A 16,890-nucleotide genomic window follows, 5' to 3' on the forward strand; every position below is an offset into this window, starting at 1 on the left:
CGTCAAAGCTGTGATTTTGTGACACAGTCATTCTGTCACCTCTTGAATGCCTACTCCTTCTTTCTCTCTCTCTTTCTCTATCTCTCTGATCTGAACTTGGTGCTAATAAGATTTTTAAGCTAATTTGAGAATGCCACTTGGCCTAGACCATTCATGTGCTTCTGGCAAGAGTCAAGAGGGAAGAGCCCAATGAGGGCCAGGATATTGTCCAGTACACATTCCATGAGAGACCCTCAAGGATTGTAGACTCTCATCCTGTTCACTTTTTTCTCTCTGTCCTGTTCTTGGCAACTGTCCCTTAAGCCCGTCTGTTCTCTGCCTCTAATATATTATGCTGATATTTTATTACCAAACAATTACATCCACTAATTTGAAAAGGAAACGAGCAGGAAATTGCAATTATAAGAGTAAAAGCAATGCTCTTTTATTTCTCCCCTTTATGCATATGAAATATGGTTTGTCATTGCTGCAAAACAGACTTTCCTCTTCTTCCATGGCTCTTCACTGCCTTGTCTTTAATAATTGAGCAGAAATGAGAGTAATAATTAGATTCCTGATAACAGAGGAGATATCCATGGGTTTGCACATGTGGAGGCTCATCGTGGAGCCACAGGGCCGCCACCATGTCTCTGTGGGAGAAAGCATACTTCATGCTGCTGCACTCCTGTATCTTCCAAAGCATTCTCTATATCCATGGTCTTCTATGTAGATTAATTATTTGTTCACAATTATTGTTTCCTCTCTGCCCTTGCTATGTTTTCCCACCCCATTGACTTTGGGCTTGGTCAGAACTTGCTTTGGTTAATGGAATATGGATAGTTGTGATGTTCACCTCATTTAATTGAGCAGAAACTTTCAATGTGCTTGCATGATTTGGCCCTGCTTCCCTTGAGCGATACTCAGGATGGCGGCTGCTCCATCTAGGTCCCTGAGTGATTACGGTGCACAGAAATGCCCTGCTGACTCCTGATGGATGTATGGTGAGAGCAAGAAATAAACGCTTTCTGTTTTAAGCCACTGAGATTTGGACCTGTTTTTTAATCACAGCATAACCCAGCCCACCCTACTGATATATCTGTGATCTCATTTGGTTCTCATTATATCCATGGGATAGAGAAAAGGTTGATCACACTGGGTGGTGTGGGGGAAAGAGTGTGTGATGTGGAATCAAAGGGATCTGGCTAAGAATGCTTTTTCCATCATTGCTGGCTGGGCAGGTTTAGCCAGGCAACCCAGTGTCTCTGAAATCCTGTTTCTTTATCGGTAACAAAGGAGCAATTATTCTTACCTTGAAGGTTCCTGAGAATTAAAGTCGGTGTATGCCAGAGGCCCTAGCATAGTGCCCATCACAGAATAAGCAGCTAATAAAAGATAACTGTTTTCAAAAATATTATTTAAAAATTCCCTTTTGACATTATCTCCATTGAGTAGATTAGAATGCTGAGGCTGAGTCTACCACAGAGAGCCACCCACGTGCATTTCCAAACAGCTGGAGTGTGAGCTTCAGCTTCCAGACTGGGTCCAGAGCTCTCTCTCTCTCTGGTCTAATACATGCTCACTGAGTCCCACATGTGGAGCAGCACTAAGGGTTAGGGATGGGGACGGTGACAAGAAACAAAAACACTGCTCCTTCAGGGAATGCCGTCTACATAGTGAAATGAACTAGATAACAGAGCTAGCTCCAAAGAAGCTGCTAGTTTGAGGCATACAGTATCTTAACATTCTAACTTTGTGTCCATATCAATCACCTGAGGAGCTTAATATGCAGATTCCCTGGACCTTTCCCTAGACTTTCTACTTTAATCCTATCCTACACAGTTCAAGGAGGAGGAGATAGTGGGCTCTTAAATCAGGTTCCCTGGGTTCAAATCCCTTTTCTGGCACCTACAAATTAATTACACAATTCTGGGCAGCCCCGGTGGCCCAGTGGTTTAGTGCTGCCTTCAGCCCAGGGTGTGATCCTGGAGACCCGGGATCCAGTCCCACATCGGGCTCCTGCATGGAGCCTGCTTTTCCCTCTGGCTGTGTCTTTGCCCCTCTCTCTCTCTCTCTCTCTCTCTCTCTCTCTCTCTCTCTCTCATGAATAAATAAATAAAATCTTAAAAAAAAATAATTACACAATCCTGGGCAAGTTACCCAAACTTTCTGTGCCTCAATTTCCTCGCCTGCAAGATGAGGCTAAAATTAATAGTTATATATTTCCTTGAGGATTAAGTTTGGTAATATATGCCAATATGCCAAGCTCATGGCACTTAGCAAGCACTCAGTGAGTGCTGCCCATCACTATTCTGATGCAGGCATTATAAGAACCACTGATCCAGAAGCTTCTTTAAGGAATGGCCCAGGGCAACCCCTTCCTCTGGTGTCCTAGCTGGATTCTCTCTCATGGGGATTTTTGAGACTGTGTTCTCCACCCTTATGGAGTCTATCAGGGGGATTTCCAATTATGGAAGCTTTGAGTGTGGGGGAATATTTGGGTTAAGCCGTGCTTCTCAGTGGTTCTTAACTTGCACGTGTGCTACTCAAACCTGCAGAGGTTTGCTTCTGGGAAAAGACCCTCATTAGTAAACTTTGGGAACCATCTCTGGCTGGCAGGGGGGTAGCAGTGGGAGAAGTTCTTGGCCCTAGGTGGCCTGAGGCTGGAGTCAGGTCTGGATTTGTCCCAGTTGAGCTTTTTCACTTACTACTCTAGCACTGTGCCAACTGCCTCATTTTGCCTCTTGCTAATCATCAGATATTAGAAGATATAAGAATCACATTTATTATAAGAAAGGTCTTCTTCTTCTTCTTCTTTCTCCTTCTTCTTCTTTCTCCTCCTCCTCCTCCTCCTCCTCCTCCTTCTTCTTCTTCTTCTTCTTCTTCCTCCTCCTCCTCCTCCTCCTCCTCCTCCTCCTCCTCTTCTTCTTCTTCTTCTTTTTTTTTTTTTTTAATAAATTTTTTTTTTAATTTTTATTTATTTATGATAGTCACAGAGAGAGAGAGAGAGAGAGGCAGAGACACAGGCAGAGGGAGAAGCAGGCTCCATGCACCGGGAGCCCGATGTGGGATTCGATCCCGGGTCTCCGGGATCGCGCCCTGGGCCAAAGGCAGGCGCCAAACCGCTGCGCCACCCAGGGATCCCTCTTCTTCTTCTTCTTCTTCTTCTTCTTCTTCTTCTTCTTCTTTCTTCTTTCTTCTTTCTTCTTTCTTCTTTCTTCTTTCTTCTTTCTTCTTTCTTCTTTCTTCTTTCTTCTTTCTTCTTTCTTCTTTCTTCTTTCTTTCTTCTTTCTTCTTTCTTCTTTCTTCTTCTTCTTTCTCCTCCTCCTCTTCTTTCGTCTCCTCCTCCTCCTCTTCCTCTTCCCCTTCCTCCTCCTTCTCCTCTTCCTCCTTCTCTTTCTCCTTCTCTGTTTCCTCCTCCTCCTTCTTTTCTTTGAATAATTCATGTTCAACTTAGAAGGATTAAATATGGGATGACCTCCCACTCCAGCAAGAGCCACAGATGGAAATCAGGTTTCTCAGGGGGAGACAGACTGCCTCTTTGTGCTGCTATGAACAGTCTGATGCAGGACCTTGGGGCCATCCCTCCCCTTTGTCCCATTTGCCTGCACTCATACTCATCTGGGTCTGCCCTTCAGCATGCTATCCTCAGCCATGGAATGCCTGGGGCCATAAGAAGGCAGAGGGTCTCTTTTGGAGCAAGCAGGGCCCTGACCTGGGAAAATCTGCCCTTTTCCTGGGCCCCTGTTACCATAGATGTTCTGGTATGAGGCTAGAGGAAGCAATAGGGGGTGTAGAGGAGAGCTCCCCTAACAAGACTCATGGCGAGCCTTCAAACTCCAGTTTGGGAGCCCCTCTACTTGGGAGGGGTGACCATAGGCAATTCTTAATCTCCCTGTTGCTTTAGCTTTCTTACCTATAGGAAAGATGAGAGTGATGTTGTCCTGAGGATAAAAGTGAAAGGAGAAAATATAGAAACATACCAGCATAGGAAACACCCATAGAAACCACTCAGAATAGAGTCTGGCATTTGATAATCTCTCAATTAACATCAGCTGTTAACATTATGTCTCCTTTAGATTTGAAGTTTATGATGAGGTATAGGGTTTATTGTATTTTATTTGTTCAATTAAAAATTAATTTTAATTACATAAGGAATTCATGAATACATTTTCCTCGTAAAAAATTAAAACATTACACTGAAAACTATAATTCATTTTGACTGCCCCCATTCCTGGTTCCTCCCCAGAATTTATTGTTTTTCAGTTTGGTCTACAGTCTTCTAGGATATTTGTGTTTTTTAGATTTTATTTATTTATTTGAGAAAGAGAAAGAGAGAGTGAGAGAGTGAGTAGGGGAAGGAGCAGAGGGGGAGGGAGAGAGAATCTTGAGCAGACTCCACATTGAGCACATACTCAGCACTGAGCTTGGAGCCCCATGATGGGCTCAACTAGGGCCTTGATCTCATGACCTTGAGATCATGACCTAAGCTGAAACTAAGAGTAGAAGGCTTAACTGACTGATCCACCCAGCTCCCCAAACTTCTAGGATTTTTTAAAAAGGTACCTATGTACATGTATGTACTTGTAGAAAATAATATAGCATATATAAGTGTCCATATGTAATCTAGCCTAAATGGTATCAGACCCATATGTCTTTTTCATTTTACACTGTGTCTTAGAGATTATTTTATTTCAGAACATAGAGGTGTGCCCTATCTAAAAGCACCTTCAGAGTATTTTGTATTATGCAATATCTCATTTAATTTAGTCGTTGTTTAAAATTTCCCCTTGCTATAGACAGTACTAGAATAAACATCCTTGTAGACGTCTCCATGTACATATACATCTTCAGACTTTCTCAGGGGTTATCCTATTCTCCAAAGTGGCTGTGCAAACTTACACTTGCATTAGTTGTATACAAATTACATGTTTTTGTGTACCTCATCATCCTTTTATATTACCTCACTATGGTTTTGCCAGTCTAAGCAGTATAAAAGGATACAGAATTGTATTGATGTTTTAATGAGAACTTTCCTTATTCCTAATGAAGTTGAGCCACTTTTTATATTTATGGGTTGATGGTGTTTTCTCTTTTGTGGATTACCTCTTGTGCTCATTGCCTACTGTCTTACTTAGTTACTTTTCTTTTTCTTATTTTTTGCAGATCTTTTTAAAAACATCTTTTGGATAGTCATCCTTTCTGTGTTACATTTGGTGACAATGTTTCCCTTCCATCTACTCTTTGCCTTTGTCCTATACATGTGCCTACTTTTGACTTAATCTATTCATTTCACCCTGTTCTTTAAGGGCTTGCTATCGTATCCTATTTAGAAGCAGACTCTCCTTATTCTCAGCATCATAAACTCATTTTCCAATGTTGTTTTTCTGTTTTTCAAAAGTATCAAGTCTTTCATCTATCTGGGCTCTATTTGCAAATGATGTAAAGTAGGATGTACTTATATGCAGTAGACACTGAGCTAAGAGCTTTATATGTGTGATCCCAGTCATTCAAACTACCTGAAAAGTTAGGCATTCTGGCACCCATCTTGCAGAAGAGGAAAAAAAAAAAACCTGAAGAGATACAATGATTTGCCCAAGGTCCCAAAGGCCAATGCAGAGCAGCCATCTGAAATGACATCTGTCTGTGGGATTATACAGATCTCTGCACGTCCAGATGCCTCTCCCAGAGCTCCATGCAGGCTGAGTACTGGTTGATCACACCAACAGAAGGAATTTGGATCAGGTAGGGGAAGAGCCCCTCTCGTGTCAGGAACTAAAATTACTGAGCATCCCTAAAGGCCAGAAAGACAGGCACTAGAGCAGCAGCGGACTTCTGGAGAAGAGGAGGAATCCCTCAGTCTCAGAAAGTTGCTTACCTGACCCAGCCTTGGGCAGTGCTGCTCCCGAGAATATGAGCATCCAGCCCAGACCAGTCCTGCTTCTCCCTGGTAGGACACAGAGCTAGACTTTGTTCCTCTCTCTGTACAGCAGGAAGGGTCCAGGAAGCTGGAAGCACAACCTTTCCTTTGTTACCCACTTCTCTTGTACTGATGACCAGAGAGGCTTCGTATGGGGTGGGGGTCATAAGAGGGCCAATATACGGAGGGGAAAAGCTTTATCTGGCATTTCCCTACAAATCTCACAGCGCCACCCCCACCCACTCACCTGTATGGGCTGGAAGCCTGGCTCAACTGTTCCATCTCTCCCCAAAGAGCTGTGAACCACACACTTAGCAATGCAGAGAGATGGCTCCAGGCACCCTCGGCATTTATTATAAATCACTGACACAGGAAAGATATGAGTCCCCACCTGCAGAATCACTGAAGCAGCAACTGCTGGCATATCTTACCTGAAAACGATTTCTCTGCTTTTGCCATAGCACATGGGGTTTTGGGGGCCAAACCCAGAGGAGCCATTCCCTGGGGCACCATTCTCAAATGTAGGGAATGTTTTCCTGATATGATTCTTACATCAAGACTCTCTTGAGTGCTGGCATTTTCTGACCTCTCTTGAAAGTATCCTCCTCTTGTCCCTCCTCATGAACTATGTCTTTCTCATGCTGCGGCCTGCATTATGATACAATTTTGTTATCTTCTACATACTAATAGATTAACTTTGATCTGATCACCAGTTATAATGTTTTCCCCCACACAAAGCAAATCAGTTCTGACAGTCTTTACTTGGGGACAGCCACAGATCTCTCTCTCACAAGACTGCTCTCCCGTCTTCAGACTCCAGGTTGTCACCTGTGCCTCTGACCTGGTGGCTGTAAATTAGAGGTTCCCAGGATTCTCTCCTTGAGTTTGATTAATTTGCTGGAGTGGCTCACAGGACTTAGAAAGCTAGTTTACTCACTGCATTAGTGCTTCATTATGAAAGGATATAACTTAGGAATAGCCAGATGGAAGAGATACATAGGGCAAGGTTTGGGCAAAGGGCTAAATTCCCACGCCCTCTCTGAAAGCTCCACTCTCCCCAGACTTCCACATGTTTACTAGCTCGGAAGCTCTGCAAACCTCATCCTTTTGGGCTTTTATGGAGGCTTCATTACATAGGCATGACTAATTAAATCATTGGTTATTGGTGATGGCTTCAACTTTCTGCTCCTCTCCCCTTGCCCATAATCAGGGGGTGAACCTGGAAGTTCCAACTCTCTGTTCCTGGTTGGTTCCCCTGGCAACCAGCCCCCACCTTTCAGTTTTTTCAAAAGTCACCTCACTTGTGGCTGAAAGGGGCTAGTTATGAATAACAAGACACCCATTTCACCTTGATGGCTCTAGAACTATTTCAGAAAATGAGGACAGGAGACCAAATATTATGCTGAAAGATGCTCCCATTGCTCTTATACTCATGAAATTCCAAGGCTTTTGGGAGTTGTGAGCCAGAAACTGTGGACCAGGACTGAATATATATTAGAAGTATATTTTGGTTATCTAGTAACCAAATATGTATGCCTTGTAAGTCACAATTTTGCAAGCTCTTTAAGGGAAGGGATGGTCTTCTTTATGGGAGATCAATAAAGACTAATTTATTTTTAAAAAGGCACAGGAAAACAATTAAATCTTTTCTTTCCTAATGAAAAAAAAAAAAAAAAGCTGATCTCCAAGTCAACTGATTTCTTCTCTTCCAGAACACAATACATTCATTCCCCACTCTAAACCTTTGTTCCTTCAGTTCTCACATCTGCGATGCCCTGTTTTCTGTGTCTGAGTGGGTATTTAGACTCTTCAGTTGTGTTGATGGAGCTGTCCTTGATATGTGCATTTTAATCATGTATGCTCTGTAAAATGAAGGCAGAGGGCAGAAGTGGCCCTTCCTGTGTGGTTTGGCCTGGCCTCCCCCTTGGCTCTGGAGCTGACCCTGTGTGTTCCGCTGTCTGGGAGGCTGTATGGAGGCATTCACCAGGCAGGTCTGGCCTGTGGTCTGACCAGCCGGTGCTACCCTTTGCTTTTCAGATAAAATTCCATCATCATCAGGCAGGGATGCCCTCCAGATGGCCCCACACATGCACAGATGCTGCTGGGAAGGAATAAGGGAGGTTCTGTGGGCCTGGCCCATTGTATATCATCCTGAATCAGTTTACCAGACTAAGGAGTGCATCTGATTGGCTCTGTCACTTCTTGGTGGGCAGTTTCCTACTCAGATCCCTCAACTTCCTTTTCCCAAACCCAAACTCCTAATGTGGAGCTTGTCCCCAGATAACTTGAATTTAACAACCATCTCTCTTGGTGGAATAGTGGGAACAAGAGCAATATCCCCTTTAGTGAAAATTACTGAATTAAGAAAAGATTCTAATATGACATCCCCTACCTGTCTCAAGAAAGGTGTCTTTCTCATAGATAAATGTTGGGCTTGTTAGATGATTGTACAGATCTTCCTCAGCTTACAATAGGATTATGTCCTAATAAACTCATCATAAATTGAAAATACTGTAAGTCAAAAATGCATTTAATGCTGCATTTAATGCTGACCTACTGAACGTCACAGCTTAGTCTGGCCTACCTTAACTTGCTTAGAACGCTTCTATTAGCCTGTAGTTGGGCAGAATCATCTAACACAAAGCCTCTTTTATAATAAAGTATTGAATATCTCATGTAATTTATTGAATATTGCATTGAAAGTGAAAACAGAATGACTATCTAAATACACAATAATTCCAAGTGTATCTGTTGTTTACTCTCCTGATTGCGTAGCTGACTGGGAGCCATGGCTTGCTGCCTTCTGCCCTTCACAAGAGAGGATCATAACAGATATCACTAGCTCAGGAAAAGATCCAAATTCAAAATTTGAGTACAGTTTCTACTGAGTGCATATCACATTTGCACCACTGTAAAGTCAAAAAATACAGAAGCCATCTGTATTGTGTATGGTGGTCCCTTGAGGTCCTATGGCAAGGGACACCTTTGTTAGGGCACTGTGGAAAAGTGAACCCTCTGCAGAAACCACAACTTTGGTGGGAGTCCAGTAGGCTAGGCCTCTCCAGCCTTATTCCATTGGCGGAAGGGTGTGTAAGCATCTCAATCAGTGCACTTAATTTGTCCCACTGTGGGGGAGTTGCAGGGCAGCCTCCTGATCCTGGACTCTGTTGCTTCTCACTGTCAGCATCCTGGTTTGCCAGACTGTCCAGGCACATGACCGCTTAGCTTCTTTCCCTCATGTAACTTGAGTCTTGTTCTCCCAGATGGGCAGAATGAAGTAGGGCTTGTGTGTGGAGGCCAGGCAGTGGATGGAGGTGATGATTATGGCAAGTCTCTCGAAGACCAGCTGACTCTGTGGTGAGTGCTGGTACACGAGAGCTTCTTCCTGTGCCCTGTGGAAGAGTCTCCCGACTTTGTCAACCCTAGGGGATGGGGTTTGTGTCAGAGGAAGAAGGTGGCTTCCTTATCAGTTCCCTATAGAGCTGCTTTAGGCAAGGTCTCACTTGCTATGATTAGACTTGCTATAATTAGATTCCATTTATGCCTGTATGAATTATCCTGTGGAAGAATGTGGCATAGAGTGAAGTTTTGGGCAGGAAGAAATGAATTCTGCTGGGGAAATCAAGGAAAACTTCAGGTGTTTAGGATATTTGATAATAACTCAGAATTTGCTAAGGAGAGAATAGAACAAGCACCTTCCCTTTGGGGGCAGGGAGTTAGAGATCCTATATGCTGTCCCCAGAGTAGAGCCTAGCTGGGCCAAGAGAAGGGCAAGTCGGGGAGGGTTGTGCTGTCTGGGGAGTAGATGGGAATTGAAGGAAATGAGGGACCATCAAACTCCAGTAGCAGGTGAAGCCTTCCTTGAGTGTGACCTGGAATTTGAATTTCTGTCTTTCTGTAGAAGGGAGAACACTTCCAAAATGCTGTAGGTTGCTTTGATTTAGAAAAGCTACATTGTGTAGGCATTTGGGCAACTGAGTTATGGTATAAAGAGAAGTCCAGCTGTACAGTGATGACTTCTGCAGTTGTCTTTGGTTCAGACTGAGTCCCTTGCTGAGGGAGGGTCTATGGTGATCAAGGGTCAGGGGCAGCTACCCTCAGATTTCAGAAGTGGACCCAGTGATGGGGTCCCTGGGAAGTGAATTACAGCTATGATTCAAGTCAGGCCAGGTGGAACTTTCAGAGTTCATCATGAGTCCAGCACATCTTCTTTCTGAGGTTCCACAAGAGGCAGTAGAAACTGTGTGTCTGCCCTGGGCACCCATTGTCTTTTCAGGGGAAACAGCTCAAAATACCCAACAATATAATAATCAGGGTGACAGGGTGTGGCTTCTCACAGGCAGTGCTGTGGGAGGGCAAAAAGACGGGGGGAGATGGGTGGCCTGGCCTCTGGGTATGGGGAATGAGCAGACAAAGGGATTAGTAAGAATTGGGGAGGCAGAGTGGACAAAATTCAGTTACCCTTCAAAAGAAAAACACCCAAATGGCTTTTGCAATTGCAGTTAGCCAATGAGTGAGTGAGCATCTTCATGTGTGGAACTGTGTAAAGAGTGCTGGAGGCAGGTCAAGACCAAAGTGAAATAAATGGGACCTCACTCTCTTGATACCCACCTGCCACAGAAGACACATTCATCCATTCATGGATAGTACTGAGCACCTAGTATGTGCCAGCTCTGTGCTGGAGCTGGGGATATGATCCTAATGAGGAAGGAGAGGCAGTGAGCTAACTCATGAAAAACCTAAACCATTTAAAGCATACCTACAAAGGTCTAGATGATTGGAGCAATGGGACTGGATTGTATTTGCCCAGAAAGCAGATCTCCTTGAGAAGACGAGAGATTGAAGGAAGCAAGCAATTGATATTTATTGAGCATCTATCCCTGCCAGCCTGTGTGTGTGTCTTGGAGGGTTGAGGCAGCCTGTAGAGGGAGCCAGCAGGCAAGCAGATACCTTGAGAATCCGGATACCTGTAATGCACCTGCTGAGGGTGCTTGTCAAGTATAGAGTGCCAGCAAGAAAGGAGGGGTAGGGGGTGAGAACAAGGGAGGAATGATATAGGAGGCCATCAGGAGGAGTCAGGAGAGAGAGAGAGAGAGAGAGAGAGAGAGAGAGAGAGAGAGAGAGAGAGAAAGTGTGTGTTTGGAAGGGGCAGCCTCAGGCACCCGGAATGAACACTGTGCTTCTGTTGGTCTCAGTGATGCTGCTTCTGTTGGTCTCAGTGATGCTGATCCTGATGCCGTGAAAACCTGAAGATCACAAAAAGGAGGAGGAAGAGCTTCAGCTCTCATCCCTGTGAGTTACTATATGCCTCAGAAAAGGCATTAGGGAAGTGAGAAAATGGCTTGCTGATCCTGATGCTGCATAAACAGATTTCACAGGCACACACGTGTTTTAATGTGATATTAACAGATGAAGAGGGGCAAGATGAAGCTCTGAAGTCTCCAGTTGCCTGCTGTCTCCTGAAAACTCATCCTGCAGAAGAATCAGGCAGGGATCCCACCTAATGGCAGCCCCTGAAGACAGAGGGGCAGGCTGGAGGAGAGGAGGGAGGCTTTCTGAGGTCTGGGAAACCAGCTTCGTGAGGGACACCCAATATCTCAGGTTCTGATTTTCCATGCAGCTTACATAGCCTGCCCACAGGACTATCTTAAATATTCTTGGAGTTCACAGTCACCTGATGTCAAGGCTCCCCATCACTCTGTATGGCTGTTTGAAAGCCTGCCTGAGGTACTTCTCTCACTCAGTTCAAACAGTATATCATTTAGGTTAAACATTACCATCTTGGGATCCTCTGTGAGTCTAATTTACCCATTTGTTTTTTTTCTTCTCCAGGAAGACTCCTGGAGCTCTCCACACTCTGCTTGAGAGCCTAAAGGGCTCCTAGGCTGCTTTATGAGGAACATGAGCACACTGGCCTATGAGCACTTTGATGGCTAGCAGGAACCCCTGGAAATCCTCAGTTTGTGCTGGCTGAAGGACCCTCATCTTCACAGCATGACTAAGTTCATCACAACACTTTTATTCCCTGATAGGAAAGAAAAAAAATGGTCATGAATACCTTTGAACATGCTGGGGTCCTAAGGATAGGGGTGAGGGGGACAGTGATTGTCTTAGATCTACCATTACATATATCACGGGCTAGGTGGCTTATAATAATAGCTGTTTATTGCTCACAGTTTTGGGGCCTGCAAAGTCCAAGATCAAGGCTCTAGCACATTCAGTGTCTGGTGAGGACCCACTTCCTGGTTCACAAACGACTGTCTTTTACCTGTAACTTCACATGATAGGTAGACATGACTAAGGAACTCTCTGGGCCTCTTTTACAAGGGTGCTAATCCCATTCATGAGGCCTCCACTCATGATCTGCTCACCTCCCTCCAGATACCATCACATTGGGGATTAGGTTTCAACCTGAAATTTGGAGGAGCACATTCTGTCCATAGTAGTAATGGAATGAATCAGAGAAGAGGCAGGTATCACCAATTTCACTAGTTTTCCAATTTTACCACGTGATTCTGTTTCCCAGTAAAAGCACCGTTAGCACAGTCTCTTGTTGGCAACAAGGGCTTTAGATCTAAGAATGGAGGACTGCCAACGGTTCCTCCTCCAGGGTCTCTTCCCAGTAGATCCATTTGCCCCACAACTCAGAGAAAGTCCTCTTCAAATGGGATGCTGGATAGGTGACCCAATTCTCCCCAACTCAGTTGACCCAGAGAATCCAGCCTTGAAAATAGTGGACATCTGACTGAGACAGAGCAGGGAGTGGATGCCGGTGCCCTCAACCCTGACTGCCAAACCAGTATTCTTTGATGGAGGGGAAACTCTGTGCCCATGGAATAGTGTATCTTCCAGGATAACTAAAACTTTATGCCCTTGGGGAGCATATCTTGCAGGGATGCAGAAGTAGGCTGCTTACTGAAAGGAGGGACCTGACTATGACAATTGTTCAAGACCGGACCAAACCAGTCTGTGCCAAGATGGACCCTACTGCCGAACCTTCATTGACTTTTCCTCTCATAATACTGAAAATCATGCCCAGGGGTGGAGATTTAGAATATTAATCAGACATGTGACACCTGATGAAGCATGATCTTTAACTGCACAAGTGCTAATAAATCCCTGCCTCTGCACGCTTAGATGCCGCCCTTTTCCCACCTAAGCCTTTCTGAAGTTCTCCCTGACCTCTCCTTGGGGAGTCAGCGTGAGGATTCTTTCCTTTTTGCTGTCTCCCTTATGATGGAGCATATGCCCCAATAAAGCCTTGCCTGAAACTCCCATTTGGCCTCTTACCAATTTCTGTTTCTTGGTGAGCCCAAGTGTCTGGTTTGGTATCATTAACTTTGGGGAGAATCTAAACATATGCAGTGGTCCCATTTCAGGGGGATGCAAGGACTCTTTTTGCAATAAACTTGCATTGTGATTTTAGAAACATTCTATAAATGTACTAGACTTCAAGCTCCTTGAGAAGAAAAAACAATATAAGTTTTTTGTTGTATATTCTCAAATCCAGTGTAGTACTTGGGACATAGTAAGTGTTCAGTAAATGATTTTTGGATGAGATGTTTCATGTCTGGTGCTATTTAACTTATAGTATCTTAGAGGAGGCTGTGGCTAGGCCTTCAAAGGGAATAGGCTCTGGAATTAGATTGGCATAGTTGCATGGGAAAGATATTGGAGAGAGTCAGTCCAGTAGACAGAAGATTCAGTACTTGGTGGCCATGGCTGATCAGCACGGGAGCAGTCCTGTGGGCAAGCAGCCCCAGGTAGGGAAGCCAACAGTCAAGAGAGTGCTTCTTTGTGTTGGGCATTCTATGTGTGTTAACCCATTTCCTCCTCATTGCCAACCTATGAGACCTGTAATATTGCTTTTCCTTTTACAGATGAGGAAGTTGAGTCAGAGTGAAACAATGACATTCTCAGGTGACCTAGCTGGTAAATGGTGCCAGGATGCCATCTTAGGCTGCCTCTTTGGAGGCTTCAGGCTCTTTACAACTTCCCTCTACTGCTTCTCTGCAGAGCAGGGCCCTAAGGGTGGGTAGCACACAACTGAGGAGCCCAGCTGTCACCTGACTAAAGCAGACTTAGAAAGCTAGCATGAGTTTCTCAGTAGCAGGGCTGTCCTCATCGGAGGCAGCAGGGGTGTAGAGCAGCATGAACCACATCCTCCAGTGACCAAATATTGGACTGATGGTGGAGGTAGGAATTCACACACAGGAACAAGGCAAGAGGCAGGGACCAGAAGCAGGTAAGAAAGTTCCCTGGCTCAAGGGCTGGTTCACACTAACTAAAGCTAACAGTGCTGAGTCCCAGGATATTGTGAAGGACTTCTGAAATACTCCCTCTCAGGCTCAGTGTTGGCCAGCTTTAAAAGGGCAAGGCCAAAAGTCAGTCTTAAAATGTTTTTTTTTCAAAGTGGGAACTACCTGAATAAGAGAATGGAAGAAAGCAGAAACTATCCAGCCTTATCTAATGCACGACTCGCTCGATTTCTTTATGGTGAATGCGTTTCCTTTAGGCCCATCCTGTTTTTTCAGGGCATACAATTGGAGCTGATGTTTATTTCCAAGGTTGTGTTATATGATGGGGAAAAGTTCTCTGGAGAAAAATTCTGGGGCTCATTAAACAGTGGGTAGAAGAGGAGGAGAGAATGAGGGAGGGAAGTAAAGAGAAAATTATAGCAAGATGAGGTTTTCTTTTCCTGTAGGAAAGGACCTAAAATAATTGCATCTTCTATTTGGAACATTTTTGTTTTTCACACTTCATTCCTGTTTATGCAAAGCAATGGGCTAGGAGAGTACATTCTTAGGAGAAATTCTCCCCAGGAAATACACTGCTGTGCACACAGGACTTTTCAGGTCATTGAGGGACTTGGTTAGAAACCAGAATTTACTTACAGTGGGAGATTGACCAGAAGTCTCTTCTCTCTCATTTTACTTTTTAAACACTTTGTACTTATGATTTTTATCTGTACAAATCAATTGGCCTCCCTTTGAATGTACTTAGAGAAAACTTAGTTCCTGCACAAAGTTGTTTAGTCCAAGGCCAGGCTGGACAACTTTCCCTGTTTATTTGTTGGAGGGCTTTTTGTGGAATGAAAAAGACAATGGTGACCATTACTTTTAAGCAGTCAGCCTTTGTAGGTGGCAGGCCTTCTACAAGTCTATTTTTTTTCTTGTAGGTAGTCATTGTCTTAATTTTCTCCTAACAGCCATTAATCAACCTAGCTCACAGGACTCATCTTCACAAGAAATTGACCTTAAAAGTATAAACAGCATATAATGGCTCTGTTTTCTTATCTCTTCGGCATTGACATTAATAACAGAGGCCTTAGATAATACAACAAGAAATTCCTAGATGATTGCATTTCAGGCACTGGCCATAGGCTGGTAGGGCAGATTGTTTTGGGTAGACTGGCTTTCCTTAAGCTTGTTGAACAGCACCACCCCTCCACATAAAAAATAACTTCCTTTATAAATGTCCCATCTACCTCCATGATTTTACTAAGAATGAGCCCAAGGGGATTGGTATTTTGGAAGAACTTTGATCAACTCTGTTTTCATTGATGGACTAGAAAGAAAGGTTGGGAGCATGACAGTGAACAGTTCTGCAGAATAGATTTCGCTAATTTTTCAGAGATGGAAGTTTCCTAAGTTCTGTCCTGTGATATCAGTATTTAAGCCTAGAGGGAGTGGGAGCTTTTGAGAGTGTTTATGAACTCTGGACTCTGGAGGAAATTCAGAAACAAATTGGAAGAAAAATTGAGAGAAGGCATAGGCGTTTGGGTTGAGAGGGGACTTAAAAAACAGATATTTATTTCCTCACAATTCTGGAGGCTAGAAGTCCAAGATCCAGGTGTCTGTGTCCACAGAGCTGGTTTCTCCTGAGGCCTCTCTTTGCCTTTCAGGTAGATGGCTATCTTCTCCCATGTGTCCTCACATGGTCTTCCTTCTGTCTATATCCTAATCTTTTCTTCTTATAAGAACACCAGCATATTGGATTAGGATCTACCTTAATGACCTCATTTTAACTTAATTACCTCTTTCTTTAAAAAAAAAAGATTTTATTTATTATCTCATGAGAGACACACAGAGAGAGGTAGAGACGTAGGCATAGGGAGAAGCAGGCTCCCTGTGGGGAACCTGATGCGGAACCCAATTCTAGAACCCTGGGATCATGACCAGAACCAAAGGCAGACGCATAACCACTGAACCATCCAGGTACCCCACTTAATTACCTCTTTAAAGGCCCTATCTCCATAGTCATATTTTAAGGTACTGGGGGTTAGACTTCAAAGTATGAATTTCAGAGGGGACATAATTCAGCCCAGAAAAAAAGGTGAATTTGGAGATACTTCTGCAACTATACGTCACTTGGCTCTTATACACACAGAAGGGGTCTGTTCTTGGCTACAGAGCATAGACATTAGAAATGTAGCTTATAGGGTGCCTGGGTGGCTTAGTGGTTGAGCATCTCTGCCTTTGGCGCAGGTCGTGATCGGAGTCCTGGGATCGAATCCTGAATCAGGCTCCCTGTAGGGAGCCTGCTTCTCCCTCTGCCTGTGTCTCTGCCTCTCTCTGTGTGTCTCTCATGAATAAATAAATAAAATCTTAAAGAAAATAAATGTAGCTTACAGACATAAGAAGTCAATCAAGAAGGGACCCTAAGAACTATGTATTGTGCATTGGTTCTCCAATTCAACTGCCCATTAAAATCACCAGGAAGTTTTAAAAAACACTGATCCCTGGCTGTCAACCTCCAAGATCCTGATTTGGCTAGTATGAGATGGGGACCAGAGTTGAGTAATTTTTAAAACTTATCGAGATTTTTTTTTAAAGATTTATTTATTTATTCATGAGAGACACACAGAGAGAGGCAGAGACATAGGTAGAGAGAGAAGCAGTCTCCTTGCAGGGAACCCGATCTGGAAGTTGATCCCAGGACCCTGGTATAATGCCCTGAACCAAAGGCAGATGCTCAACCACTGAGCCCCCTAG

The sequence above is a fragment of the Vulpes lagopus genome, chromosome 1, assembly GCF_018345385.1.
Source record: "Vulpes lagopus strain Blue_001 chromosome 1, ASM1834538v1, whole genome shotgun sequence".
In the NCBI taxonomy this organism is placed as follows: domain Eukaryota; kingdom Metazoa; phylum Chordata; class Mammalia; order Carnivora; family Canidae; genus Vulpes; species Vulpes lagopus.